This window comes from Ctenopharyngodon idella, chromosome 6 (assembly GCF_019924925.1).
Source record: "Ctenopharyngodon idella isolate HZGC_01 chromosome 6, HZGC01, whole genome shotgun sequence".
Classification (NCBI taxonomy): domain Eukaryota; kingdom Metazoa; phylum Chordata; class Actinopteri; order Cypriniformes; family Xenocyprididae; genus Ctenopharyngodon; species Ctenopharyngodon idella.
Genome location: NC_067225.1, coordinates 17,728,955 through 17,734,985, shown reverse-complemented (window position 1 = coordinate 17,734,985; position 6,031 = coordinate 17,728,955). Strand labels below are relative to the sequence as shown.

General features: G+C 34.3%; 2 non-coding genes across 2 annotated transcripts; both read left to right on the top strand.

The window, feature by feature from the left end:
* Nucleotides 1–4,847: 4,847 nt before the first annotated feature.
* Nucleotides 4,848–4,919, top strand: trnap-cgg (transfer RNA proline (anticodon CGG)). Its single transcript has one exon. It is a non-coding gene; the product is annotated as a tRNA-Pro (tRNA).
* Nucleotides 4,920–5,248: 329 nt separating this feature from the next.
* On the top strand, nucleotides 5,249–5,320 carry trnap-ugg (transfer RNA proline (anticodon UGG)). Its single transcript has one exon. It is a non-coding gene; the product is annotated as a tRNA-Pro (tRNA).
* Nucleotides 5,321–6,031: the final 711 nt, after the last annotated feature.

Genomic DNA, 6,031 nt, shown 5'->3' with positions numbered 1-6,031 from the left:
CATACAAGTCATAATTTACTTTGGAGATAAAAAAGTTGAAATTAAGACAAAAAGTCATAATTATGACAAAGAAAGACAACGTTGATCTTTTAACTCTCATAATAATCTCATAATTATGATTTAGTATGTCATTTTGAACTTTTATCTCATAATTATTTCATGTCATAAATGTGACTATGTCATAATTTAGACTTTTTATGTCATAATTACGATTTATCTAAGCATGATTTTTTTCTTATATGACAAAAACGGGCTTTACATACAGTAACAGTACGGCCTCTCATTGGACACGTTTTTATATTGTGTATATCGTGTGGTTTCTTTTACTCCAAATACTCTATAACTTTAGAACTTATAAAATATAGACTGTATGCCTATTTAGTTGTCACAAGAAAACATTATAACGAGTTTTTGCGCATGCATAAGCCATGAGCCATTTGCTTGCAAAGAACCCAATTAATTTACTAAACAGATTTTACCATTTAAGTATAGTGTATGTGGTATCTATATTTGGATTTAAATATAAACTTACACAACATAATAGCTAATCTTTTTATCTATCTATATGGTGGCAGGCACAAGACTAGCAGCTGTGTAAACACTCTACAATATACAAGTATCGCAAAGGACTGTGGGTAATTTATTTGCCTATGAGGGGTTGACATCAGGGGTGCGTTCAAGCTCAAACCGGTGTGCAACGTTTTGCTACGGTTTCCGGGTTGAATGTCATGTTTCCTGGAAACGGTGTGCAACGGGGTTTGAGATAAGTTTTCTCTTGTTTGGTGGGTGTGTCAAAAATGTCAGCCCAATCAGCAGCAACATGTATATAAACCATGCGGTATTAAAGAGATAGCTCGCACAATGGGTCCAAGTAAAGTCGTTTACAAATGTGTCCGCTGCAGCTCGGGATATGCAACAATTGAAGATATTAGAAGACATTGTCGTAAAATATTTATAGTAAAAATATAGCATATCAATTCTTCAAAAAGCACACAAAGCCTTCTCTGCTGCCATAGTTGCAACTCTTGCGTCATCAGAACAGGGTGTTCAACACCGTTTCTGTTTAAAAAACATTTTGCACCGTTTTGTCGCACTACTAAGTGTTCCGCAGCTGCGTGTCTACTAGCGAAACCGTAAATTTATCTGCTCCAAGAACAGCGCTGTTATTACCTCGCTAGTGGGAAATGTCATGTAACTTTCAAGTTGTTAGACTATTTTATATAAAATCATCAGAGCAGCGCTGATAACACGTTTCTGTGTGAATGTGTGTCACTCCGGTCCGTACTGCAGGCCTGTGTGTGCGTTTGAGTGGGAAAGCGAACGAGAGAGAGTAGCCTTTTGTAATATGTGTAAAACGAATAAAACGTAATTTGATGGCAATAAAACATCCCTTTTAATCCTATTGTTTACCATATTAATTTGACTGGTCAGTGTCATTATGGGTTTTGGTTCTTTTGCTGTTGTAGGCTGTAAGAACCTTTGAAATAACTTTTGGCGAAGTGATATAGAACTGTAACGCGGTCAATGCCTGCCTGGAACTAGCAGTGCATTTCCCTGAAAATAACTTCACACCTTGACGTTCATCAACCAATCAGATTCAAGCATTCAACAGCTGTGTAGTGTAGACTTGATTATAATTCAGTATTACATTAAAAGTTCATATACATTATTAACGTATTAAATTGCAACTTTAATTACAAACATTTTAAGAAGCTTACAAGTTTCAATAAAAATGACATAGTGTATTGTAGTTTACCATAAATTATGGTCTGTACATTTGAACCATATTTCAGTGATGATAGAAGAAATTATGAAATTACATTTAAGTCCTGCAATTTGGAGAAACTTTGTCAAGCTATGAGCTTCTTATGATGTAGAGTAGCCTGGTTAAATACCTACAGTTAAACTCCTCTTTTGAAAAAAAGATAAAAAAAATCAGTCAGTTACATTACATTTTGTTATGTTAGTAACAAAAAGCAGATAACTACAATGAAGATACATAAGGAGGCAATATGTTAAAAATTGTATGTGTAATTTCATCTAGCCATGCATTATTTCTGTCTTAACAACAATAAGGGGTTTTTAATTAATCTCTATAGAGTGAAAGTGTTACACCAGAACAGAACAGCATATGCTGCTATAAAAAAGAGCATAAAATGCCGCCAAAGACTTGATGACCCTGAATGGGACTTCTGCACATTGGTACTCTTTTCTTTTATCTTTAGGCTTCACAGATCAGATTTAATTGTCTTCCTGTTGACTCTCAGTGTAGTTAGTGGTTTGATTCTCATTCATCTAGTTATCACTGTGACATTTCCAGTTAGCAGTGCTGGCAGACTCTACTGATAACAGCCATGGTAATTTGCTCATGCTACTTTTAGGCCCACATGTAAAAATTTTGGAATTACTTACTGACCTTTATGTTTCTCCAAACCCATATGATATTTTTTTTCTTTCCTGTGGAAAAAAAAAAGTTTTAATAAATCTTCACACAGCTCTTTGCACACAACAAAAGTTCATTGTGAACATATCTGTCAAGAACCACAAAATACCAAAGTTTACAATGCACTGAACATGACTGAATTGTGGAAAGGTATGTAAAGCCGATCTTTTTCTTTTTTTTGTAACATAACCATGGAGAAGGGTGTCATGCACCTAAGTTTCCTGTTCTTTGAAAGCATTTATTTAAAAGGTGTCACGCTTGGCAAAGCATGGTAAAACAGAAATGAGCTGAAAACGATATGATAAACAGGCTTTATTAACTAAAGGCAAAAACAACCAAACTCAGCGTGTGTTGACGAGAACAGACAGAGAGAACTAAAACACAACAACTTATATTGGCCAGTTATTATACAGTATGTACACAGTTATCAAACTGAACTGAATCAATACTGAACTGACTTCAGCTGAATAATTACACTACTATCTTAGAGCTGCTTTACAAAAGAATTGAATTGTGTTTGCATTATTGATCATTATCTTCCTGTTTAACACCATAAAGCTGCTTTGAAACAATCTGTATTGTATTAAGCGCAGTGTTGGGAAGGTTACTTTGGAAATCTAATAGGTTACAGATTACAACCCTATTTAAAATTTAATAAATTACAATAACAATTACTTTATTGATGTAACTAATTACATTTAATTACTTTTCTAAATTTCTAATGAATGTTTTCAACTATTAATCATGTTCAAACATTTAAACCAGGCAGGGTTAACCTTAGTACTCAACACTGATTACTGTCAGACTTTTGAAATCCTTCATCACTTGAACTTTGATTATAATAATTTAATTGTAAAGCATAGCCGCCACAAAATCAGACTTGAGCACCTATTTTTCTTTGAGATTATTTTGAGGTTAAATAGAGATTTCTGGATTAAATGATTTTTAAATCAGATATGGTGGAGGGACAAAAGGCTCCACAACATCCACAGCACTACTGTGGCAACAGCAGACGAAAGGACACATCATAGCCTTCCATAGCCTCTTGAAGAAAGAGCGAAATGTCCTCTTCCTAATTTCTGTAGGTTTTTCCTAAATTAAGGGAATATTAATAAAAAAAAAAAAAAGAAAAAAAAATTCTTAACTTAATGGGAACGTTAGCAAAACCTTCTCAATAACCCATGAACTCAATGGTACTTGCGATTGCTATCTGTTGGTTGAGAGACAAAGCCTCATTTACTGAAATCATGTGATTTTGGTGCTCTGAACCACTGATTCGAAACAAATGATTCGTAAAGCTTCGAAGCTTCATGAAGCAGTGTTTTGAAATCACCCATCACTAGATATTGTGGAATAAAGTCACTATTTTGTTATTTTTGGCGCACAAAAAGTATTCTCGATCTTAAGATTGAGCCACTGTAGTCACATGAACTGTTTTAAATGTGTTTTTAGTAGCTTTCTGGGCATTGAAAAAGGGTTATTGCTGGCGATGCAGGCCTCACTAAGTCATCGGATTTTATCAAAAATATCTTAATTTGTGTTCCGAAGATGAACGAAGGTCTTACGGGTGTGGAACGACATGAGGGTGAGTAATTAATGACATAATTTTCATTTTTGGGTGAACTAACCCTTTAATAAAGGATCCCTAAACAAGACCAAACGAAAAAGCCCATTTATGATTTTACTAATGAAGGTGTGGAGGATGAAGTTCATCATGTATTTTACAATGATCATAAGCACTATCTTTCTCAAACAATGTTTAACAGATTATTTAAATTATTAACAGTTTAACTTATCTGTCATGAGCCATTTGCTTGCAACGAACCCAATTAATTAACTACAGATTTCCCCATATTTATAATGTGTTATCTATATTTGGATTTAAAGATAAACTTACACAACATCATAGCTCATCTTTTTATCAACTACGGCGACAGGCACAAGACCAGCAGCTGTAATTTATTCGCCCATGAGGTGTTGACATCAGATGCAGCACCAGAGTCAGCTTTAGTAGAAAATGCGAGAGCTTCAAAACATTAGTTTACCCACCGAATATTGCATACGGATACCAAGTTGATTAGGTTAAAACAAAAAGAGAATATACTTCAGACTTAATAATACACGAGTGTTTACAAAAACACGTGTTTTTGGTAAGTAGTTAGCTAACTAATGGATACAAAGTAACTTTATGCGGATTTTTCCTGTAATGTCAATAAATAAATGAGCTCAATAGCATAATGCATACATTCAAAACTGAATTAAATGTAAATTGTGCTAAACAGTTGTAGTATATTGTTGCGATATTGAATCAGGATAATAAGAAGCGATAATAACTGTTTTGATAGCGATTTTTAATAGCTTTAAAAGTTTTATAGTCTCTCAGGTTGCAGCATTTGTTGCACGTGGCTCGTTGGTCTAGGGGTATGATTCTCGCTTCGGGTGCGAGAGGTCCCGGGTTCAAATCCCGGACGAGCCCATTATTTTTGTTGTTAATGTATTATTTCATTTGTTAAACGATCCTTTCATTTTTTAGTGATAAAACAGCATAGATACATGTGAAAATGACGATGTGTTATGCAAAATAGGATGTACGTACGTAGGTACGTACGTAGTAATAACGCAACTGAAAGATTTAACAGACCGACGCGTGTTCGCGTAGACTCCATGCAGAAAGCGAACAATATTTGCAGTCAAGTTCGACGAATATAGGCCAATGAGTTAATAAGAACAATTTAACCACGAAACTGAGTTATGTTAGTTTAAGATAAAGCTTCATCTATAATTACTGCTATAAGTTTTACAAGCGGCTCGTTGGTCTAGGGGTATGATTCTCGCTTTGGGTGCGAGAGGTCCCGGGTTCAAATCCCGGACGAGCCCATGTTTTTAAGGAATTTTATTATATGACGATACTTTTGTGAGAAAATATGATAGTATTTGACAATAATAGTGGAAAGTACATACTAACATCGTCAATATACATTTAAAGTTAACATGGACAAAAATAATCAGGGGCTCCAACTATTACCTGAGAACATATTGTAGTATCAAGAAGACTAAAAAACATTTTATATATATATATATATATATATATATTTACAAAAATGTTTCCCATTATTTCAGAATAATCTATTATAATTTTTATTAATAACCTATTCATATTATGACTACTCTAAGTTTAGGACACTGTGTACCTACAACATTGAACATACATGATCAGTATTTTCCCCCTTTTCTTCTCTTTTCTTCTGTTTTTCTATCCTGCCTGTGCTGATATGACCCTCAGAAGGTCCCTCAAGTCTCTAATTCTAATATAATGACTATAATATTTGTAAATGGATAATTGACAAATATAGTCAGCAGAAAAAGGGCTATCAAATGGCTTTTTTCCCAGAAACCAGTATCCTTGGTAATATCCTTGAATAGTTCTGCTTTCATCAGGTCAGTCGAGACTGATGAAAGCAGAACTATTCAAGGATATTACCAACCACATCTTGCATCCCCTAAATGGTGTCTGGGAAAAAGACATTTGATAGCCCTTTTTCTGATAGCTGACTACATTTGTCAATTATCCATTTACAAATATTATAA